The sequence below is a fragment of the Chenopodium quinoa genome, unplaced genomic scaffold (genome assembly GCF_001683475.1).
Source record: "Chenopodium quinoa cultivar QQ74 unplaced genomic scaffold, ASM168347v1, whole genome shotgun sequence".
Taxonomy (NCBI): domain Eukaryota; kingdom Viridiplantae; phylum Streptophyta; class Magnoliopsida; order Caryophyllales; family Amaranthaceae; genus Chenopodium; species Chenopodium quinoa.
In genome coordinates this window covers 616,657-641,730 of record NW_018742738.1, presented here as the reverse complement: position 1 = coordinate 641,730, position 25,074 = coordinate 616,657, and positions in this window count along the sequence as shown.

The window sequence follows — 25,074 nt, the reverse complement described above, 5'->3', positions numbered from 1 at the left end:
CAGAGAGTTGGCCGAATCCTCATAGATACCGGGAGTTCTTCAGATCTCATCAGCAGCAAATGTCTGTCAAAACTAAAATATCAGACGGACTGCATACATCCGGCCTCCCATCCTTTAATAGGGTTTGGAGGAGGAGTCGTCCACCCACTGGGACGAGTAGATCTACCCATTCGCCTGGGCGAAAAAGGGGAAGGACGACACATGGTAGTCCGGTTCCTAGTAGTAGAGGAACTCTCGGCCTACAACATGATTCTAGGTCGACCAACCCTGAATAATTCCAAGGCTGTTATAATCCCGTCACTTATGCTGCTTAAGTTTGAAAGGGATAATGGAACAGTCGGCTCCCTGAGGGGAGATCAGAGGATGGCCCGAGAGTGCTATCTCTCGGATGTCAAGCCCACTGTTATGGCCACTGGGTCAAGTGGAGAAAAAACAGACCTTGACAATGTCAAGGAGGGTACGCCTGTTCAAGAAACAGGCGACAAAAAGAGAAAGGCGTCCCAGACAGAGTCCGCAAGAAAAGCACGAAAATAGCAATCATTGGCAGAGGACCGGCCGGATGAGTTCCGCCCTCAGCCGGCTGGTGAGCATGCGGACCTGATATTAGACGACTCCCGTCCTGACCGAACAGTCAAAGTTGGGACGACTGCTCTGAAAAACCTTGGTGATGACTTTCACAACCTGTTGAAAGAATACAAGGACATCTTTGCATTTGAAGTCCATGAAATGCCAGGCATTAGTCCTGATCTGGCAGTACATAAACTCGCTGTGGATCCAAAAAAGAAGCCGGTACGGCAAAAGAAGCGGAACCATGGCGAAGAAAGAGGTCAGGCGGCAGCCGCCGAAGTCAAAAAATTACTTGATGCAGGGTTCATTCGGCAATGTTACTTCCCAGATTGGGTTGCAAATGTGGTGCTTGTTAAAAAGCCGAATGGCACCTGGCGAATGTGTGTAGACTACACAGACTTGAACAAGGCGTGCCCCAAAGACAGTTACCCTCTGCCTAAAATTGATAATCTGGTCGACTCAACAGCCGGCCATGCCATGATGAGTTTTATGGACGCCTATTCTGGTTTTCATCAAATTCCTTTATGGAAGAAAGATCAGGAGAAGACGGCCTTCGTCACTGATCAGGGATTGTACTGTTACACGGTCATGCCGTTTGGTCTTAAGAATGCCCCGGCTACCTTCCAACGAATGATAAACACAGTGTTCTTTGATCAGATTGGGAGAAACGTCGAGGCATATATTGATGATATGATTGTCAAGACTAAACTTCAGAAAGATCATCTGACGGACCTCCGAGAAACTTTCGCCACACTCAGGCGGCACCATGTCATGCTCAATCCCAAGAAATGTGTATTTGGAGTTGAGTCTGGGAAATTTCTCGGATTCCTTATCAATCAGAGAGGAATAGAGGCGAACCCTGAGAAGGTACAGGCGGTCATTGACATGCAGTCGCCTCGTACCGTCCGAGAGGTTCAGAAGTTAACGGGTTGTCTGGCGGCCTTGGGGAGATTCCTAAGCCGATCAGGCGACAAATGCCTATACTTTTTCCAGGCAATTAAGAAAAAGGCAAGGTTCGAATGGGGGCCGGATGCTGAGGCCGCCTTCCAGAAATTAAAGGTTCACTTGCATTCCTTGCCGAGGCTGGTCAGCCCTTTGCCCAAAGAAGATCTCTACATGTACCTGGCCGTCTCTGATCATGCGTTAAGCGCTGTGCTCCTTGCTGAAAGGGACGGCTGTCAGCTCCTGGTCTACTTTGTCAGTCACGTACTGAAAAATGCCGAGTTGAGGTATCCCCTAGTGGAGAAATTTGGTCTTGCACTCTTCATGGCTGTTAAAAAATTGAAACCCTACTTTTTGGCACATGCAGTCGTCGTGTATACAGACCAACCTATCAAGCGGCCACTTACCATCATGGAGTCGTCAGGCCGAATGATCAAATGGGCCATAGAAATACAGAGCCTCGAAATTACTTTCGAGCCTAGAAAAGCAGTGAAGGGGCAAGCCTTTGCTGATTTTATTGTAGAGATGACTCGTCCTCCTGACTCTCAAGTTCCAGACCAAGTCTGGAAGGTATATGTGGACGGAAGCTCTACTTCAAATGGTTGTGGAGCAGGCGTCGTATGTCAATCTCCAGAGGGCGACAGGTTCGAGTATGCCCTACGCTTCAGTTTTCAGGCTTCAAACAATGAGGCAGAATATGAAGCTTTACTAGCCGGGATCCGCATGTGTAAGGCGGCAGGGGCAAGAAAAATAGACGCCTGTTCTGATTCACAATTGATAGTGAGTCAGTACAATGGCGAATACGAAGCAACCCATCCGGCCATGATCAAGTATTTACAGGCGGTCCGACAAGCAGTCGGCTCCCTTGAGGATTTCCATCTGATCCAAGTGCCGAGATCAGAAAACAACCAGGCAGATGCACTTTCGAAATTAGCATCATCCGCCTCCTCCGATACTCCTCGAACTGTTTTTTGGGAAGTAATGGAGAAGAGAAGCATCGAGGAAAACCCTATTGGAATCCTAGACAGAAGCTCAACCTGGATGGATTCAATCAGGGCATATCTGACAAACGGTACACTGCCGGATGATCCTCAACAGGCGGCAGCACTGAAAAAACGAGCCTCCTGTTTTGAAATGATACAGGGAGAACTTCACAAGAGGGGGTACCTTCAACCCTTCTTAAAGTGTGTTACTCCTGAAAAGGGACGAGAGATACTAGATGATCTTCACTCTGGTTTCTGTGCTTCCCATATAGGTGGTAGGATGCTTGCTCAAAGGGCAAGGCGGCAGGGCTACTTTTGGCCTACTTTGGAAGCGGATGCAATGGAGATGGTGAAAAAATGTGACAAGTGCCAAAGGTTTGGCAAATTAATTCACCGTCCGGCTACCGACCTCACTACCATTCACAGCCCACTGCCGTTTGCTAAGTGGGGCATGGACATTCTGGGTCCATATACGCCTGCTACAGGCGGCAGAAGGTATATACTTGTTGCCGTTGACTACTTCACTAAATGGGTAGAGGCGGAGGCTGTAAAGGGAATCAAGACGAAAGATGTAATTTCATTCATTTCGAAAAGCGTCATCACTCGGTTCGGGGTTCCCATGTCTATGGTTTTTGATAATGGTCCCCAATTTGAGACGCCTGTTCTCAAAAGCTGGTTGGGTGACCAAGGAATTGCACACTACTTTGCATCTGTCGGCCGTCCCCAAGCAAACGGTCAGGTAGAAGCCTTTAATAAAATCATCTCAGACGGTCTCAAGAAAAAGATTGAACGAGCAGGCGGCCTATGGGCAAATGAACTACCACATGTTCTCTGGGCCATTAGGACGACTGAAAAAGGGGCGACTGGAGAAACTCCATTCCTCCTAACTTATGGTGCAGAAGCTGTTCTCCCAATAGAACACTACGAGCCGACTCTTCGAGTAATGCTATATGACGAAGAGGCAAACTGGGAAGCTATGCGCCTGGCATTAGACTCACTTCCTGAAAAGAGGGGCAATGCTGTTTTGCGCCATGAGATCTATCGCCTGAGAATGACTAGATCATACAACAAAAAAGTACACAGGCGTCCACTCAAAGTAGGGGACTTTGTACTTAGAAAAATGGAAGCAGTTGGTAGGGCCAATGAGTCTGGCAAACTAACTCCCAACTGGGAAGGACCCTACCGAATCTATGCGGAAGTCAGGGACGGTACCTACCGTCTGGAAACACCAGACGGACAACCGTTGCCTCGAACTTGGAATGTAGATAACCTTAAAAAATATTTCTTCTGAAAGATGTAAAGTAAAGAGCTACTTAATAAAGTTTGCACTTACTATTCAATTTTTGTATTACGAGGGGCATGCCGTCTGTACCTTTACAGTCGGCTACTCTCCATTGAGTCTTTTAACTCAATCATCAGAGGGGCATGCCGTCTGTTCCTTTACAGTCGGCTACTCTCCATTGAGTTTTTCACTCTATCTTCAGAGGGGCATGCCGTCTGTACCTTTACAGTCGGCTACTCTCCATTGAGTATTTTACTCACAATACTTAGCTAAAAAGATTAGGGCCTGGCCGACCCTGTGCCTAACAGGCGGCTACCCTTCTTTTACTTAGCACCTACGTTCACCAAGAACTTACCAAGGCCACCGGCCGAATGATCAGACCAGGCGCCAAGCCAACTGATCAAATCTACAAAACTAATTCGACCTGTCCCAACATCATAGCAGGCGTCCGACGGCATCCCTCCGGATGAAATTCGTCGTAGAGAGCAGCTCCCTTTTGGGTGGAACATTGTTCTATAAACTAATTACACGGCACCTATACGACTGTCCCCAAGGACAACCACGTAGCCGTTTTTGAGACAAGGATAACTCTATCACTAACCAAATCAGTGGTAGCAGTTGACATCTGAGTCAGATAACCGCCTGTATTACTTGGGATAGATGCAGGGGGTACCTATTGAGTTAATAGCCAACAAACATTGGCGAATCAAGGGGTCTAACCGGCCTACGCCGCCTGGTATCTCTACTTCTCAAACAAAAGTGACGGCGACTGAGTAACTCCAACGTTAACTCATAGTCACTCCTTCAAATTTGGTATGGAATCTAAAAGTTTGAGTCGTCCGCCTGTTTTAAACAAACAAGGGCACTCGAACCCCTATTCCTACTAAGTAACCTATTGAGTTAATAGCCAACAAACATTGGCGAATCAAGGGGTCTAGCCGGCCTACGCCGTCTGGTACCTCTACTACTCAATCTAAATTGCGACAAAGACTAAGTAACTCCTAAGTTAATAGTCACTCAAACTTAGTATGGAGCCTAAAAGGTATGAGTCGTCCACTTGTTTCTAATAAACAAAGGCTCTCAACCAATACTCTTGCTAGGTTAACAAATTACGAGTTAAAAAGCCAACATTGGCAATAAAGGGAAACAACCGGTACCCGCCGCTTGTTTTCCTACTTAATTCCTTGGCGACTAGGTAATTCTATTTACTTGGTCAGACAAATTGAATAAAGAGTTCGAATACCGATTGATTAAATGGCCGACTGATCATCTATCCTGGAAACAGACAACCAGTCGTCCAGGGGCATAGGCGGCATACTTACTATTTGTACCTGTCTTAACGTTCGGCCATACACAACAGTCGGTCTAGTGAACAAATTAAAAATACTTAGACAAATTTGAACCAAAACAAAAATTTGATTAAAAATGAGCCGGCCATTAAAGACCAGCAGAATATTCAAAACCCCGGCCCCCTGGCCGGGTAATTACAAAGCAAACGGCACGCAGGCCGTGAAAAGAAAAAAAAAATACTTAAAGCTTAAGAAGGGGGCAGTTCAGTATCAGCAGCTGCCGCCTGGTCAGCACTCTTCTTGCTGGACTCGGCCTTAGCTGCACCCTCTTTTGATGCCTTACCCCCAAGTGGCACAAGCGCCACAACCGGCTCTTCCTCCTCCAACGCACCGTCCAACGCCTCTTCTTCAGCAGCCGCCAGGATCTGTTGATTATATATTTCCGAACACTGGCGGTACGTTCTTTCCCATGAGGCAAAGTCGGCACTGGGGAACAGTCGTTCCCAGGTCATGCGCTGGATTTGAGCGGAGTCTTCCACCATCTCCCGGACGAGCTCTTGTTTCTCTTGCTCGGCCTTGTCCGAGAGCTCTTGGGTAAGACTCTTCTCTTGGTTCACCAGGCGTTCTTTTACGTTGGCCAAAGATTTCTCCATGGCTTCGTAAGAGTGCATTTTTTGGCGAAGAGGTTTAAGCTCGGCCTTAAGGTTGGTGACGGTCCCCTCCAGCTCGTCAACCTTCTTTTGGGCCGCCTCTAACTGAGCCCGAACAGCGGCGGTAGCCTGCGCCTGATAATAAAGAAGATCAATGGTCAGTACTTCATTTTGGGCAATTTGAAACATTGCCTTATCACAGCTGGAGGCGGCCATAGCCTTTGCGGCCTTTACCTCTTTGTTTTTCCGATCAATCGGCTTGCGAAGGCTGTTGACTCGGAGCAGGGCCTAAGGACAAAGAAAAACAGGCGTCAGTTTCCAATCAAAAAAAAATTAACAGGCGTCCTGGAACTCAAAAGCTCAAAAATATGCTAAGTGTACCTCAGCTAGGACCCCTGAAATCCCATCAAGGTCAAGGGTGCCGGCACCCCTGACCGCCTCCCTGTCAGATGGAGGAACTACTTTAACCATAGACTTGGCTACCTCAACCAAGTCAAGTCCCTGGGGGCCGGCTGCATTAAGTGAAAGGAAAACACAAGTTAGACCTAGTCAAGAAGGAAGCAAGGGTGAGTTTTTTTTTACAAGTGAGGGTCCATACATCTAGGCGGCCCCGCCTGGGTTTTTGAAGAAGTGGCCGGCTGCTTCTCAGCCGCCACTGTTTTCCTGGAAGACCCAGGAGAGCTTGCAACAGTCGTCCTCCGGGCCTTGGGGTCCGGCTGTTGCGAGGAAGAAGCCCTTGGAGTACCAGACTGAAAACAAAAAGAGTTAGTATATGCATAAGACAACTAAAAGAGGTAGTTTTCGAAGCTTACCAAGGGTGCCTCCTTGTTGGGGGAGTCGGCATACGACTACTTCATTAGCGAGACCCGCAACATGGCCGCCGCAGTCTTAGATGCTGATATTTTACTCATGGCGTCAGCTGCAAGAAATAAGCAACAAAGTTAGTAAAAATCCCAAGTAAACAAGGCGTGAAAAAACAGAGTATTCGTCAGGCCGGCTACCTCTAGAGCACCGACTGCTGAGGCCACAGGCGGCCAAAAAGTACTCGTCATAGAGCCACTTGAAGCTCGGGACGCAGTTTAGGGGTACTTGCTCTCGTACCCCTGAAGTAGAGTTCACCCTAGTCTCTACTTTGAAGAGTCCTTTGTCTAGGATCTCTCTTTTAGCCTTTGGGGCAACAGGCGGCATGCTGCGGCCGCCTGCGAGAAGAGGCGGATCCCTATTCCACTTGTTAAAGCGTTTGTTCAGCTCCGTGTCTGAACCCTCGATAATAAGGAAGGTGTTCCGCCAATCCTTCCATTTGTTTGCCTTACCTCTCGTCATGAGGTAACCCCTATGGCTTGTTAATTGATACCAGCCGGTACCTCCCGACTTAGGGGTCCGGCTGAGATAGTTCATGTGGGCGAAAGCCTCAAAGCTTGGCTCCACCCCGTTCAATTCGCACCCGGCCACATAGCCGAGTACGTTTACCCAAGAGTTGGGGGCTAACTGCCATAACCCCAGATCATACCCATCTAAAATCCGCTGAACAGCCGGATGTAATGGGAAGCGCAGTCCAGCTTTGATGGCCGCCACATAGCAGCCAAAGCAGCCGTCACCATAGCTGGTACCAGCCGGCCAGACAACAATGTCTTCTGGATCCGGCATGAACAGTAAAAATTCCGGGCCCATTTTGTGGTTAGCAATAAAGCTCGCCACGTTGTCTTGCATGGTTGCGATCCGGCCCCGGGGTACCCTGCAGTAGTAGGGGGCGTTTTCCTCTCTGTAAGAGGCGGACGGCTCCGCCCAATTGTCCCCCTTCTCAACTGCATGAGAACGTCTCGCCTCTTGTAGGCGGCTATGTTTTTCTTCTGAGCCAGGAGAACTGTGGCCAGAAGAGCTGGATTCTGACTCGTCCCCTGACGAGTCCGAAGAGGACGACTCCTCCCCTCTCCTAGAGGGGCCCGCCTCCTCTCCCTTAGAAGGAGCAGAAGGAAAATTAGACATGTCAACGGTAAGATGGGAAGGGAACACCTTGGCCCCTCTCTCAGAACTGTCGGCTTGACAGTCGCCTCGTTCTACATCTGGCGCCTGGTCAGATGTTTCACTAAGGAGCACCCTTTGGGAGGAGCCGTCTGAGTTTGATATCATAGCAGTCTTTTTTGTTCTGGCCATCACGTTCTGCATAGACACAGATACAGTCGGACTTTGTATAAAGGGCAAAGATGGGTCCAGAAAAGGGCAGGCGGCACTCCTAGTCCTAGATTCAGCCGTCCCCGGTGACCGGCTGATCACTAACTTAGGGCGTGTCGTGTGCTTCCATGGTGCCATTTCAAAAAATAAAAAGAAAATTAAGAGTAAGAGAACTGAGTTACCTGAACGAGTGACGGTTGATGAAGTCCTGGAAGTTCGGGTCAGTCGGCTTGTCAGAACAGGCGGTAGGCAGAAAAAGTCCGAAATGTCAGAGCAAGTTCAGGGGTCCGAATGTTCTCGCAAAGTTCTCAAATGTGAAAATGACCGAAGTCAGCACTTCCTTTTATAGGCAAAGTGAGAAGGCAAAGGGTCGCTTCCAAATTCAAAATTTGGGCGGGAAAATCTCTCGGCCGTTTGTAAGGTGACACCTGTAACAGGCCGTCGCCTGTCACCGTGCGACACCTGTCACAGGCGACCCGTGACCAGTCACGTGCCACCTGTGAGGGGCAAATGATTAGGGGATTTTTATCCACCAATCACCGTCTGACAAGTGGACCAACCAGGTTCCGCCACGTGTCCTTCACGAAGGCCAACAGGAGCCTGCCACGTGTCAATCACAGATACGTCCTCTACGGACCACTATAGACACGCCACGTGTCCACCCATGCCAAATGGGAAAACCGGCCATCAAGGCCCAATCCAGTCTAGAGGCCCGATCAGCCCTAGGTTTACCTTAAACCTAGAGAGTTGCACGCTTCTCAAGGCTATAAATACTCAGTTAATCCTCATTAATCACAGGATCAGATAATCAAGAAATCAAGCAGAGAAGAACAGAGTTATTAACAACCGGCTAATCTCGCTAACAACGCAGATTACCAACCCTAAGCACTCTCACCTAGAGAGATCTCATTACTTTAATTTCTGTATTAATTACTCCTTAATCAGGTACTAACTTGACCGTTGGAGGCGGAGCTCTCAGGAGTCTCCGTTATTTTGCAGGTACAGGCGTCCGGTTCCAGTCTCGGAATTGTAACTCTCCCGCAGGACATCAGAAAACCCCGAAACAAATAGGAAATTAATCTAGCATTGATAATCAACAACAATAAATTACCCCTTCATATTAATTATGGATCCCCATAAACCCTAGAAATAGAACTACTCACTCATATTAAAAACTAAAAAAACCAAAGCAATAAAATAAGTTATGATGGAAGGAAATAAGATTAAGAGAAGAGAAATCATTACCAAACTAATCTGTATTAATGGAAATAATCAAGAACAAGAGTTGAGAGAAGAGTTAAGAGAGAGAAAAGATCCTAAGTAGAGAGAGAAAGTCTAAGAAAGAAGATAATCTAAAAATTCCATACAAAATCGTATTTAAACGCTTTCTAAAACAAGAATTAAAACTAAACATCATCAGGTCTTCTAAAAAGGCGCACCCGATCGGGCGAAGGGCCGCCCGATCGGGTGCGCCTTTTACTTCGCGTTCTTCCCAAGCAGCATCGCTCGATCGTGCTAGATGCTTGCACGATTGGGCGCGCCTTAGCATGCACAGCACTATGGTTTGCCGCGCCTGATCGGGCTAGAGGTTGCCCGATCGGGTCTTTGCTCCCCTTGAGGCTTGGATTTCGATTGGGCTAGATTTCTCGGCCGAATCCGGATTTCCTCTCGGGTCTCGAATACTTGGTCCAAATACCTCGGGATCCTAATTACCGAGCCCTTAACCACTGGCTCTCACCGATCCTGGGCTCCAAAAGTGGTCGCATCCTTCTAGCTTCCGTAGTTGATCCATAAAGCCCGGGAAAATGCTCCAAGAGTGCAATTTCTTGTAAAATACAAATAAAACTACGAAAACACTAGAACACACAAATTAGTATTAAAAGTGGCCCGAAAGAGCCAAAAACACTACTGATAACGACCAAGGGACGGGGGTAAAACACTATATAAAATGGACATATCAGTTATGGACGCGTGTTTTGACCGTACAGCTAGACATGAAACCAAACTAGACACATAAACCACATACGTACGCACAAAAACCAAAAAAAGACTGACGAGACACCTTTCCTGGGAACCGTGTCACGGTGCTGGCTGTCGTGACACGGTGCAGCCTACCGTCTGACGGTAGAAAGCCCCGTATCACGGCACTGTTCACCGTGGCGCGGCAGAAATTGCCATGACACGGTGCGCAGTTCCAGGTCTGTTTTGTGATTTTTCCAGATTTTAGTCGATTTTAGGTTCGTACTAGTTACTATGTGATAATAAAAACCCTCGGTCATGGGTTAAACAAAAAGAGTAAACACATGAAGGTTAGCACCAAACAACCATGTAGCATTTAGTCATGATGATGTAAAAAAAAGTTTGCAACCTAGAGTTAAGATCTATGTTCAACAATTGGTCAAGCTTTGGGTGTTAAAAGGGTACCATGGTTAAGAGTTTGGACGCGTTAGCAAGGCAGCCTCCCTTGAGGGTGTATGCCAACGGGCGGCTCCGCGAGTTTGTGATGAAATCGAACTCAACTCCATGGTTTGGGTAGATTTAATAACTCGGATGAACCCTTATTGCCATGAGCGTTTTTGGGTTGATAGAGCTTCAATCCCCCGAGGCTAAGACGCATGTAGAACACATATGTTTTTTCAGAAAAATCGAAGGAAGTTGACAGTGAGAAGAGAAAATAAGCCACCAGACTGATTTTAAGACTGCCGTGACACGGAAAAAATTCCCGTGCCACGGTACTATGCACCGTCAAACGGTGCACTGTACCGTGACACGACATATTTTGCCGTGGCACAGCAGTCAGAAAATCTGACTGGTGCCCTGTTTTCCTTCGTACACAATCAAGTTATTCAATTTTTCCTACGGGAAAGACCTAAATGCGACGTTAAAACGTCTATGCATATGCAAAAATGCCAAATTAATCACAGGAATATTTTTTCAAGAATCTTTCAAGTCTCGTCCACTCATCTTAATTAAATACCGATCACTCAAATCGATAAATAACCAAGTGCGCCTACGTTAAAGCATGTTGTGAATATGCTTGGCACTCATAGGAAAGTAGGAATTGACATATACGATTAGGGACAAATAAAGTAGGGAGCCGCCAACAAGGTTTTTAGGAACTTGTAAACCGTTCACGGATCATAAAAGGCAACCACGATTAAAGGGACAATGATAGGCAACAACGATTGACCCGTGAAGGTTACACCCCATTCATAATCCATGAGATTACTAACTCCATATGGTTCAGAACCACGAAAGGAGGATCGGGGATGATGGTACAAAGTGAGTCATGGAGTCACATTCGCCCGTATTGGCCTCTACTCGATTCTTATAGTGAAAAGTGATTCCTGCGATCTCAAAGGCATACAAACAAAGATTCAATTTACACCAAACTATTATTATGCTAAGTTGGCTGAATATTAATGCAACACATAATTCTAAAATATTAGTGATCACTTGGTTAAACAACAAGATTAAAAAGGAACCTAAACCGGTTGTCCAAATTATCTTATTAGTCGTGATTTTCAATTACATATTCCCTTTAAACATGCAATATGGTGATCATAAAAATAATAATAGAATAAACATTAATATTGGAAGCAATTTAACAATAATTCCAACAATACAAAAATCGTTAGAAAAATAATAGAAATAAAAGGAACATAATTCTTACTTTGATTCTGTTTGTTTGCAACTACAAAATAATAAACGAGTTAGTAACTTCAAGGAAATAATAATAAAACAATAACTAAATTAAATTAAATAAAGTAGAGTTGATTTGGGGCCAAACCCTCAAACAGTTCTACCTTTCACGCCTTGGCTTAAGGACAGAACCACGAGTAAAGTATGGACTCCTTGGATTACTTTAAGAAGGAATTTTGTAATAAGAAGGGTAGGCTAGTGTTTAGGCTAAAGCATAGAAGAGAGAAAAATAGAGAATTAATTGGTGCCCCGTACATAAAAAATGAGGGGGTATTTATAGAGAAAATGTGTTGGGGGAACACGCGGAACCCTAAAATGATAAAAACCCTAAAAAAGTATCCCGCGACACGACAAACTATACCGTGACATGGGAAAACCCACCGTCAAACGGGAAACATTCCTGTGACACGGTGCAGTTTTAGTGTGACGTGGGAAATTTTTAGTAAACGGGGAAGAAAACGCGTTAAGGGTTTACACGGAAAGGACATGGAAATTCCCGTGTCATAGCAGGTTTACCGTCAGACGGGAATGATTCCCGTGACGCGGTGAATACCTGCCGTGGCGCGGGAATTCCTAGCCCGCTTTTCCGTCTAAATACATTTTTAACCCTAATTTCGTTCAACATTTTAAGTGCCGATTGATAATTTCGGGCCTTTTTTTGATTTATTATTATTTGGGCTAAAATAAGAAAATAATTAAATAAAATAAATAAAAGGTTTGGGCCAAAAATAAATAATAAAACAATAAATAAATAAAAGGTTTGGGCTAAAATTAAATAATAAGTTTGGGCTGAAATTAAAACTATGCTACAAACATCAAGACTAATTCGTGGACTGTTCAAAAATACAAATTTAATCAAATACGATTTTTTAAGCACTCTCGGGATTAAATACTGAACCCGACCAATAATGGCGGTGAAATGTTGTTCATCATCGGGTTTGGTTTTGGGGAGACATTTTTAGGAGTCTACAAATAGTCTTCTAAAAACTCCGTTTTCATTCACCAACTCTCATCAAGAAATTCTTGATTACTCTTTCTCTCTCTCTTTTCTAAACTAGCCTTTTCTCAAAATACAAAATTCCGCATTCACAAGACTTAGATACACCTAGCCATATTCGAAGTTGTCTTCGCCCTAGACGTGAAAGTTTTAATTTACGAGGGTTTGGTCCCAAATCTCTCTTTTTATTATTTAATTTAATTGTTTGATTTTATTATTTTCCTTGAAGTTACTAACATGTGTATTTTGTTATTAGAAAGAGGTACAAGGCATCCAAGTAAGTACTTTAATGGTTTTTATTGATGTTATTATGTAGAAATCATGCTTAGGATGTTATTATGATTCCTAATGTTATGTTAGGGCGTTTTGATCTTCCTAGTATCATGTCTAGGGTAACTTTAATATCAAGTATGATTAAAAGTATGATACTAACAATCATCCTAATATTTATGATTGTTAGTATCATGTTAGGGTTAAAGCTTTGATTTTTATTGTTTAGTGACATGCTAGGGTTTGTTATTAATCTTGTTAGTATCATGCCTAGGATCTTGCTATTATTATGCTTTAACATTATTAAGATGATTTATGATAATAATTATTATAATTTTATTATGATGATTATTTTCAATTATGATTGTTATGATTATAATTTTATTATTTATGATTATTATTATGTTGCTTGATATTTATTGTTATTGCTTGATCACGCCTTTTATGCATGTTTAAAGGGAATTTGTACTTGTAATCATGCTAAATAAGATAATTAATAATCTTGTTTAGGGTTAATTATGATTATAATTCAAGTGATCGCCAATAATAGATTTATTTGTGCATTAATATTCAACCAACATAGATAAACATGTTTAGGGTTAAACCTATTGATTGCATGTTAGTCAGAAAGCGCACATGAATACGATCAGAATAAAGTAGAGACCTATTATTGGGGAAGGTTCAATCTATTTTAGGTTGGATTTGTACCTTCATTCCCGAACTACCAGTCATGGTTCAAGACCTATTGGAATTGACGATCTCTTGGATCGTTAAGGGGTGTAACCTTCACCTCGTGAACGGTTTACAAGTTCCTCAAAAACTTGTTGGCGACTCTTTTGCTCTATCTTCTTTCCCTTTGGACGCTACCGTACTTTAGTGTATGATCACAGTGGGGTTTAAGTTTGGGATAACGCTTGAAATATTCCCTACAAATGGGTAGCAATCTTATACATTATCACAAAAATATAAAGTAACATTAATAGACTTGAACTCAATTTAGTAAACATAAAGTTCATATTAATACATTGAAATTACATTCGTATTAAAAAGGTACATTGACAATAATTTTGCAAAGTTACAATAATAATAAAGCATACAACTCATAATCGTAATAACAAATCATGATTACTCAGTACACTCAGGTAAATTAAATCAAATCGAAAATCTACTACTGAATTCATCTATAAGTTTCTTATACATTTCTAATTCAACTTCATCAAGAACGGGCTTCTGCATTAATCTTTCTAAAATTCTAAACTTCATGGCCTCGTCCTTTTGGCTTTTCTTTTCTTTAACTTGTGCTTTTTTAATTTCATCTCTTTCCTTCAACTGATCCAGAAGTCGCCCACCCAAATCATTCAACTTATCACCAACTTCGTTAAAATTTGTGTGTAACGCTTCAAGATTTATACTTGAAGTTAAAGTAGTGGATGCTTTACCTTTCATCTTTGTTTATTTTATGCTACCTTGTCTTTTACCTCTTCCTCCAACCTCGGATGGTGAATCAGGTTGTGATCTTTTACCGCATCCCCCACTTTCGGTTGACGTTTGTTGGCCACCAAGTAACATAGTCGATTGATCTTTGGCCAAAGATGGATCCCATTTCGGATATTTTCTCAACTCCTCAAAAAAGTGCAATAAACAAAACCTCTTGTTGTTAGTTGCGTAATAATCTTTGTGAGCAAATTTCTCCAAATTTTGCTCGGACTCACTACTACCCTTGGTTCAATAATGATACCCATATGCATCTACCCATTTACCACAATGTGAATTTATATGATCCCAACGTTTTTGCATAGATTTAATGTTTCTTACCTTTATTTCATCGGGGTTTTCTATACTAGAACGTTAGTAGCGTTTATAGATATCAACCCATAACCCACTTCTCTTTGTCTTAGTTCCTCTCACTACGTCGCCCACTGCGTTTATGTAGGCCGATACAAGTGCTTTGTCTTCAACTATGCTCCATGATTGGTTTTTCCTTTGCCCGGTGGTGTTGACATTTTGTTCGGAAACAATTTTGACATCAACATCGTTAATGTCTTCCAGATGTTGCGTCCCCACTAATTGTTCCACATGTTCATCACCACTCTCCTCTATTGGAGTTGCATTGCTACCACCAAAACCTCCCGGTGATTGATCCATGTTCTGAGTGAAATGTTCAGAAATGGGAAAACCGCCATATTACCAAGAGATTGTTGAGATGACGAGCTACTTTGAGGAAAAGGGAAAGGCAGTTGACATTGTGGAATATATTGACATTTATTGGTCTTGATTGACTATTAAACCATTGCAAAGCAGCTTGAAAATTCGGATTAATCAATAAGTTTGGGTCAAAAGGAGGATTATTTTGATTATATTGAAAGTTTGGATTATTTGGAAAATTCATATTATTCCCGTAATTTGAATTATTACGATCCATATGAAGGGTATTTGAAATTAGAAGTGAAATTTGTAGAAAAAAAATTTGTTTGAGTGATTAGATGTTTTCGATAATAGTTGAGATTAATGGGGAAAAATACAAAACATGAAAGTGTGTGATAATATGGAAAAATTACACTCATTTTATACAGAAAAATATTTTATGACCGTTGGTGGTTTTGGTTTCCTGAAATAAGTTACCGTTAACAAGTTATAGCCGTTATAAAGATTTAAGTCAAAAAAAATACGAGACCACTCTCGTTGTCACAAGTGTCACAATATAACTTGTGCATGTTTGCCATTTGACCGTTGGTTTTTTTATGTTGGTTTGGCATTTTGTCTTTAACGAACACTTTTCCCTTTTTTGTCTTTTTCTGATGTTTGCTTTTTCACACGGGACGAGGCATTGTCTCCTTTCAACAGAAAGGAAATGCTAGTTTATTGTCCAAGAGAGAATCCTTTTAGCTAGTTCAGCATTCAAAAGGAATCTAAAAAGTACAAAAAAGGATGGCTAAAAGGAGAGTAATCCTCTCCATTGCTGATGCTCTTACTTACCCCTTTTTTTGGCTTGTAGAGTGTCACAAAAGCGGGGTGATCGAAAATTGATTTAAAGATATCTAAAATAGGGAGAAAAGTTCTAACTAATTAAGTTATCACTTTGTGGGCGTTGTTCTGATGAGTGTCATTTATGGCACTCATTTGATTCTTTTTAGGGTGAATTTCATGTTATTCTATAGCTCTTTTATTTAGCTTTTCTTTAATTTTACTCTTTTTTTCTTTTAGCTTGCATTTTCGTCGTTGGATTTCTTTCTGTATGCATTTCTTGGTTTATTTAGTTATTTTCTCTTTTATTTGCTTGTTTTCCTTTATTTTTCAGGTTAAGGTCGTTATCCAAGTTTCCCGAGGCCTCTTCCCAAGTTTGGAATTGATTGGGATGTCTAGTGCTCTCCATTTGAAGCTCAAGCATGGAGAAGTGCAAGTTCCTAAAGTCCTTGAGCTGTGCATTCAAGCCGTGGGGGCATGATTTCTAGTGTTGAACCCGCAAACATAGAGTTTAGAAATTGCAAGGTCCCGTGTTTATCAAGAGCATTAAGTGGAATGCACGAGGAGCATCGTCATGATAGGGAAGAAGGTTGTCCTGCTCCCAAGCGCAGGCACGCGCGGCTATGGCTCGGGCGCGCCTCCCTCGGGCGCGGGCGCGCCTGTCTGGGTCTCTGTTCCGTACCCAGATTTGCGCAGCCGCGCGCTCTCCCTTATAGTTGGCCGCGCTTGTATGGGTTTATTTGGGGACGATCTAACTAACTTCTTTTAGTTACTTTTACTAGATATAGATTTTCTTTCTATTTTTAGAAGGAAAGGAATTCAGAAATTAGAATAGAATTAGAATTAGAATTTTAGAGAGAGAAACTCTAGATTGTAGAGAGAGAAGTTCTTGATTGATTATTGATGATTGAAGATTGGTAATTCTAGCATTTCCTCCATTGAATTGAAGCAAGTTTGTAAGGATTTCTTTTACTTTAATGCAAATTTTAGCTTATCATTCCAATTGCTTTGTTGATTGTTCAAGTTTGAATTGAATTTGTGATTGAATTAGTTCTATTGATATGATGATGATGAAATTGTTTATTAGCTTAGTTTTGATCTTAATTTCAATGGATTGTGAGTAGTTTCTTGCTAGGGGAATGGTGAAGCATGTATGAGTAATGGATTGATGCTAATTGGGGGAAATGGATAGAGTTCATGTTGTGATTAAATTGGTTGATTGATTAAGTGCATGTGTGTGATTAATTGAAGAGTAGCTAACTTTGATTGTTACACTAGAATGCATTGTAAGCTTGCATTAATACGGAAAATTGATTTGTGGCTTGCTTTTGTCGATTGAGTAGGTTTGCAAGGTTCCTATTTAGAGTATCTCATAGTTGGAGCTAGCTTGACCTCTAGGAGATTAGCCTACCTTACTCTCTTGATTTCTTAATTGATTTTCCCTCGCAACACTTGACTTAGTCATCTCCAATCCCTATTAGCTATATCCATTCCGAGTACATACGGATCCTAACCCTAGCCCTTGATAAATTTGATTTCATTCTGATTGTTTGATTATTTTGAATATACACACCTCACTTTATTTCTTCGAAATTGCTTAGCTTTGACTTTAGCATTCACCTCCCATTCCTAGTAGTTCGACCCTCTACTTACTCTATGCTTTGTATAGCGATGTGTTAAGAGATTACAAATTTTGTTTTGACCAAAGGTAGATTAGTTTTCAGCGACCTAGTCTCACCCTAGTTGTGAATATGCTTGGCACTTAAATGAAGTGAGAATTGACATAATACAATTAGGGATAAAGCAAAGTAGGGAGCCGTAAACAAGTTTTTAAGGAACTTGTAAACCGTTGACGGATCATAAAAGGCAACCACGAATAAAGAGACAACGATAGGCAACAACGATTAACCCGTGAAGATTACACCCTATCCATAATCCATGATATTACTAACTTCATATGGTTCGGAACCACAAAAGGAGGATTGGGGATGATGGTACGAAGTGAGTCATAGAGTCACATTCGCCCGTATTGGCCTCTACTCAATGCTTATAGTGAAAAGTGATTCCTGCAATTTCAAAGGCATGCAAACAAATTTTCAATTCGCTCCAAACTAATATTAGGCTAAATTGGTTGAATATTAATTCAACATATAATTCTAAAATATTGTGATAATTTCGATTAATAACAAGATTAAAAAGGAACCTAAATCGGTCGTCTAAATTATCTTATTAGGCATGATTTTCTATTACATATTCCCTTTAAACATGCAATATGATGATCATAATAACAATAGAATAAACATTAATATTGAAATTAATTCAACAATAAATTGTTAGTCAATTCAAATAATAAATTAACTTAATCATGATACTAGCAATATAAAAATAAAATAATAAGTAATTAAATAATTAATTACTCACATTTCACGCGTTCCTTTAAATTGCTATATCATGAATAAATTGTTAGTAACTTCAATAAAAATAAAATTATAAATCAAATTGAAATTAAATTTAATAAATCAATTTTTTCACCAAATGCCCTTGACCTTTCGAAAAATTCACCAAATACCCTCAAATTTTTCAAAATTCATCAAATACCACTGACGTTTGTTATTATTCACACCGTGACTTCTAAATGCTCCTAACGTTAAAGGTCCACTAGCAATAAAATTTAATTCACCAAATACCCTAATTTTGTTAAATAATTCATCAAATCCCCTAACTTTGTTAAATAAAATTTAATTCACCAAATAATGAATGACTAGTTTGAAATTTAGAAAACTAATCATTAGTTTTGGTTTTCACTCTATTTTACGTATATACTCAATACATAGCAGCCCTCTTTTTTGCTAACCATAAATTCTAACACCATGAGTTATATTTCTAAATCCTCTTCCTTAATGTATAAGTGAATTTGAGTTGCAAACAAACTTTATTCATAAAAAGAAGTGTTGGAAACCATGCAAACAGAGATAAAAGGGGTTAAATGAAGTAGAGATGACAATTTTATAGGCTTGGGCGGGAAACGAACCGGGCTTATAGTTCATATACTTTCCAACGGGCTTAATATAGCAAACTCAAGCCCCTTTTATGCGGGCTTGACAATTTGTTCATACCCGCTATAGTAAACGGTCTGGGATTGTCCGCAAGCTAATGGACTTAGAGCTTCTAAGAGTACTGATACATTGAGGAAGATGATTTGGACATATAACTCATGATGTTAGAATTGTGGTTAAGCAAAAAAGAAGACTGCTATGTGTTCAGTATTTATGCAAAAAAGGGTGATAATCAAAATTAACATCTAGTTTTCTAAATTTAAAACTAGTCGTTATACCTCAAAAAATAGAGGTATTTTGTGTAATTATTTAATAAATTTAGGGCATTTGGTGAATTATTTAACTAAGTTAGGGCATTTGGTGAATTAAATTTTATTGCTAACGGACCTTTAACGTCAAGTGTATTTTGAGGTCACGATGTGAATAATAATAAACGTCGGTGGTATTTGGTAAATTTTGAAAAACTTGATGGTATTTTGTGAATTTTACAAAAGGTTAAGGGCATTTGGTGAAAAAAATGTAAATAAAAGTAGATTGATTTGGTCCAAACCCTCAATTAATTCTACCTTTCACGGCTTGGTTTAAGGACGGAACCTTGGGTGTTGTATGGACTCCTTGGAGTGCTTAAGGAAGGAATAATGTAGTTAGGAATATATGTTTAAGGCTTAGATTATGAGAGAGAGAGAGAGAAGATAATGATTTTGGTGTAGAAGAGAGGGATAGAGAATGATTTGGTAATCAAGCTTGTTGATGATTGAAAAAGGGGTGATATGACCTCTATTTATAATGAAAAAAGAAGGGACAAAGAATCAAGAAAATATAGAAATTGAATCAGAATAAAACTCTTGCGATAGACATTAGTTTTTGCAATCATAAAACCTAAAAATCAAAATAAAATAATTAATATGCCTTATTAAGCGTGATTACAAAGTACAAATTCCCTTAAACATGCATAAAAGGCGTGATCAGGCAATAAAAATGACATCAAGCAACATAACAACAATAATCATCATTATAATCATATTAATAATATTCTCAATAAAGCATAACAATATTATCAAGATCCTAGGCATGATACTGCCCTAACATGATATTAACATGATATAAGGAAAGAATAGAAAGCATCATAGAAACATACATGATTTTAGAAATATTAGTTTTTACCTTAAACATGATACTAGGAATCATAAATACATCCTAATGTGATACTAGGAAATAAAAATAATCTAAGCATGCTTTCTATATCAAAGTAACAATAATTAAATTACTTGGATGCCTCGTATCTCTTTCTAATAACAAAATAAACACATTAGTAACTTCAATGAAAATATTAAATCAAACAATTAAATTAAATAATTAAAATAGAGATTTGGGACCAAATCCTAAGAAATTATCAATTTTTCACGTCTAGGGAGAATGCAACTCCGAACTTGGCTAGGTGTGTCTAGAACTTGTGAATGTGAAATTTTGTAAGAGGAAAGGTTTAAAAAAAGAATAGAGAGAATAAGCTTCTAGCTTTTCGAGAGAGAGAGAGAGAGAGAGAGAGAATAGAGATTGTTGATGATTGTGAATGAATAAAATCGGGGGCCAAGGACCCTATTTATAGAAAAATAGTCCGAAAACCAAATAGATAAGAAATCGAGTTCCATTCGGAATAAAAAACCTCCTATCGCGAACGACAGGATCCAGCGCCAGATGATAGGCACCAGCGTCAGGCGACAGGCTTGTCGCCTTGCACTGAGTTAGAAATAAGACGCGCTTTGTACGCTGAATCCTCCTCTTAATATGATTAAGCAGCAAATTCCACGTTTATCAATTAAAACCGGGTTTATCATAAAACACCTATTTTATTTCAAATAAAACTCTTTAAAAATTTAATTATCAATCCTAATTCTATTAGAATTTAAAAGACCGTCTAAATATTCTAGAAAATTAAAATCAATCTTAATAACTTTAGGAATAATAATTAATAGGCTTTCCTTTAGATCATTGAGCTGCATATAAAATTCATTTCGGGCCTAATTTAGTATTTTGGCCATAACTTCTTCATTATTCATTGAAATTGGGCTTATAATATATCAATAGAAAGCTCTTATCGAGCCCAATACAACCACACTATTATTGGACCCTTATCATGGACCAAACTAAATTGAACTGACTATTTTCATAAATAGAGTAAGAAAAGAAATGATTTCGTAAACAAAAAGAAAGATATTTTAAAAATAACCGCATCACTAGACTTTTCACACTTTCACTTTGTTCGATAATCAAATGACGTGAAAGGTATTCATCACAAGGATTGGTTTTAGGGAGACACATCTAGGCGTCTACACACAGTGTACTGCTTTTTCACGAATAAAGCACCGTAACACGGTGTAGAGTACCGTGTCACGGCAATATTCACCGTGCTACGCCAGCTTTTGCCGTGTTGCGACATTTTAGCTGTTGCGCGATAATTCCACTTTTTTTTACGCATTTTTAAAATAGAATAAATTTTGATCCGTAACTTGGAATATAGAATATAATATTTCATTGGAAATCATATTAAATTTAATTTCTAACCCAATTAGAATCAGATCAAAATCATTTATAACAATTAAGATATGAACGTTTTAGTGAAAGGGTGTTAGTTTTTGGCCGAGTTTGGTACTTTGCTCATATTTTCTTCGTTTTCAATCGGGATTGGGCTTATGATATATTGTTTGAAAGATTATTTCAAAGCCTATCCTACCAAATAATTATAGGATCAAAATTATAGGGCCAAAAAATTATTTTCTCTTGGTTTTGTGATGTGGACACGAAAAGTGGAACATAAGTTATGGTTTAGGGAAATGAGCTAGGAATTTGATTGGTTTATGAAAATGTATTAAATGGAAACATGGATTTAATAACTCTAAAGGTTAAATACTTAACCCAAACAATAATGGCGGTGAAAGGTTGTTCATCATCGGGTTTGGTTTTAGGGAGACATTTTTACGTGTCTACAGTATCCTTAGTTAATATAACAAATACTATAATCTGACTTGATAATTACTTAAATGAGTTTTACTGGTACTACTTTACTACTTATATCTTAAGAAAATTAGTATTTATATTTAATAGTCCACCATGCTTCGCAATATAAAATGTTTTACTTAGAGAGTTTTGACCAATACCTGAACTTAGTCGACAATGGATCCTCCGACGTTAGAGCTTTCGGCTTTACCAAGGTAGCTAACCCCAACCCTGTCTTCCTAGATCTAGAATAACACAGATCTAATTTATTTCCTACCTTAGGTCGTAATCTCTAATCAAACAATTCTTATTGTGTTTATGATGGAACTTCTTAAACAGAATGAAAACTCATTTGATATATAAGGTTCAAGGGGATAACCTTCCCATATTGAACGAAGCTTTTATTTAATTTGAAAATATTATAACACTCATATATTACAACATAATAACTAAAATCTAAAGCAGACATAAGATGAACTAGAGTTTTCTCTACTTTAAGAGAGATGGAGAACCAATCTATCTCTTAAGGTGAGTATTTTTCTCTAGAGGACTCTCTAATGCTTTTAGAGGAATTCTCTACCCAACTCTTCCAATTCTGCCTTTACTTCTTGCTCTATCATCCCTTATATAGTAAAGGATTCTTATCTTCTACCGACACTCATGACTTAGAAATTTCATAAGAACCACTACTTTTTACAAATATATTTTACAAAAGAAATACAAAAGAGAAAAACATGGCTACAGTAGCTTGCATGATTATTTTTGTTGGCTTAGGAATCCATTATCTCATCCATCATCATGTCTTGTAGGCCACCTTCACTATATTTGTTGTCTTCATAATGGACATATATAGGATTCTCTTATTTTATGCTAAGATATATGACACATTTGGCTGAATATGATTCATCCCATGTCATGAAAGCTTCAAACAGACACTAATAGCCTTCAAATGACAGAAACTTCCCACTTTCAACATCTTTTAAATAATTGTAGATTGACTCAGTATTATTTATGTCATCAACTAAATATTCTTTCATCTTGTTTGGTGCCACAATTGTTATATTTCCAATACAAAATATAACATGATGATTTTTGGTTCTCTTTATAAAATCATTGAGATATTGTGATATATAGAAAAATCCCAACACTCTTGATTCAGTAGGATTTTTAAACAATCTTCTGATGAATTGGTATAGGATCTTGACAACAAAATCCCATTTTCCCAAACATTATTATATAATGCGGTGGACTGACTTTTCCTTCTACAACTTCAATATTCGCACACTACACCCTTGCTTCTAGCTGAAAATCTTCTTTCTTGTCATCATAATACTTTCAAACCTTATTGAATGCGTATTATTAGAACTTTGTAAGCTTTGGAAAGAATGAGTCATTAGGAGTAGGGAATTCGTGAAAGGTATGTACCATTCCATAATCCCAAGCTTTGTAATGATCCTAATGAATGGAGCATCCCGATTAAGAGGATATGGATTTATGCGTAATGTTGCTACTTTGGAGTTTTTTGGAAACTCTACTCTTTCTTCCCATAGATCTCAAAAATCAAAGAATCTACTGGATTTTGTCACCACTAGCTCGTACCATGCTCTAAAACCATTATCTCTTACTTTATTAAGTATTATATTTCGTAAATCAGGGGATGAGTTGAAATAACATAATTGTTACTTCGGGCCTGTTCTCTTCAGCTTATTTTAAATTCAGTTCAGTTCAATTTAGTTCAACTTTAATAAGATCAGTTCATTGGTTTCGTTCATTTCATTTCAGCTCAGTTCAGTAAATCAGAACAGGCCCTTTAAACATCAATAGCCTTTGGACTGCTCCATGGCAACGTACCCTCGATTAAACCATCTCGTGAACGTTGTTTTGTTGACATGATCAAGCCTTGCATTAAGGCCCAACTACAAGGTGAAATGATTTTTTTAGAAAAAACTTAAATAAAAACTTTTAAAAATACTAAAAAATATATTGAAAAAACTAAAAAAAAATATTAAAACCCATCACCCTTATAGACAGCAACCCTACAACCACCTGCCAAGGCTGCCACCACCGCCGGCGACCAGATTGAGATCCCTACCTGGCAGAACCTCCCTGACCCATCCTGACCAGCCAACCCCTCCCTTCCCCTGAACTGTTGGGTTTCGATGAGTATAACTCACTACGGAACAAAACTCGACCCCGACAATTAATATAACTAAATGACATAAATAACAAGAAAGACAAAAGCTGATCTTACCCTTTCTGTATGCTTCGCTCACACTCGGAGCTCTTACTTCAAAGCCAAGTCTTGTAAGCACAGAGACCTCCTTTGGTATCCACCTGCAACTCGACCCCAACCATTCTCTTACTTGGAGTTTAGCCAAGTCGGACCAAAACACTACTCGAGTATTATATGAACTTAAAGGTTTTCTCTCAAGTGAAGACGCCTTATTGAGTTCCTACTCAAGTGACTTTCTCCATCCCAAGGTGGGTATTATAGAGAATATCTTGAGAGAATTCCACTCTCCCATCAATGTGGGAGAGTTGGTAAAATCAATTATCCCATTTTATTTTCAAATTAAAAATAAAAGAAAATATCTAACAACTAATTAATCAACAAGTGACAATCATATAGGAGGAGAGGTTAGGTGAGGACCATAAGGAGGGGGGGGACCAAAATCCTTGCTCCCCAAGGATCCTCAAAGCCATATGTGCCAACTGGGTTGTGCCATGTGGCGCGCCTAGCCTTGGGTGCCAAGGCAGCTTAGCTGGCGCCTAGGCCCTTGGCTGGGCTGCTCGCATGAGCTGCTTAAAGTGGGTTGTTGGCGCGCCATAGCTGGTGCTTCTATGTACGCCTTGCTAACTATGATGCTACTGCTGCGCGCATGCTAACACAACTTGCTAGCCATGTGCTAACAGCCATGCTAGCAGTGGTGCGCTAGCATGCCGGGCAGCACCCCCCAGCCAGCCTAGGCTCGCTGTGTTGCGAATGCTAACCACCATGATATCCCAAGTGCCCCTAGAACTCGGTTTTCTTGGTGCATTCGGATGCTATAGGTATTTTGGTCAATTGTTGATTAATTATTGAAATTACCGTCTTATCTTTTATTAATTTAACTCAACTTGCGATGCTTGGTTTTGACGTTCCTAGCTCGAATCATTAGTTTCTTGGGTGTGATCCGAAGGGTTCAGTCAAGATTAAGTTGTAATAT